Here is an 879-nt window from a genome sequence, read left to right as displayed (position 1 = left end):
TGCCGGCCCCGGCTCCTCCTCCCTGCTGCTGTGGGAGCCACAGGCCCTCCTCCACCGCCGCGGCTTCACTAGGCCGCAGCCAAAGCCTCGGCCTGGCGCCTTCGTGCCCCTCAGCGCTGTGACCTGCTGGCTCCTGAGCCCACAGCGTCCCGGAGGGCAACAGATGAGAAAGAAGTAGATTTGTGTGTCACATGTCATTTCCCTGCAAGCTGCACACATTAAAAAGGGTGTGTTCTACGCTGCCTCTTACTCAGACCGCAATGCTGCAGCTGGAGCTGAGGTGCAAAGGAAGGGTAAGGATCTCTAGATGATTCTGCTCTGGGTACATGGAGAAAAAATTGCGCTGGGGAAGGCAGGAGAATAAAAAAAACCCAAAACAAACCAACATCAAGAAACTCAATTATTTCTCCTTCTTAAATGAACATAAAGTGTGTCCCCCTCATCCGTTACATGCTTGTGAGGGAATGAGACAGACATACTCGTGCAACCTCATTTTGCAAGCTACACTGAGTAGATCTACATGAGATACTAGCAAAAAGTTCTTCCCTGTGAGGGTGATGAGGCACTGGCACAGGGTGCCCAGAGAAGCTGTGGCTGCCCCATTGCTGGCAGTGTTCAAAGTCAGGCTGGATGGGGCTTGGAGCAACTTACCTAGTGGAAATTGTCCCTGCCCATGGCATGGGGGTTAGAACTGGATGAGCTTTAAGGTGCCTTCCAACCCAAACCATTCTGTGATTCTGCAGTTTATGTGAAAGGAGATGCAAATGCAACATGCTGCGATTTTGCTCCCAGAAGTATTACACAGAGTGAAGCCCACTGAGAGAAAGAAGCACTGGGTTTTGATCAGTTAAAATGTTCCAGAAGGACTCTGAATCAAGG

The sequence above is a fragment of the Lathamus discolor genome, chromosome 1 (genome assembly GCF_037157495.1).
Source record: "Lathamus discolor isolate bLatDis1 chromosome 1, bLatDis1.hap1, whole genome shotgun sequence".
NCBI lineage: Eukaryota > Metazoa > Chordata > Aves > Psittaciformes > Psittacidae > Lathamus > Lathamus discolor.
The sequence above is the reverse complement of the archived record's forward strand: the minus strand, read 5'-3'. Positions refer to the sequence as shown.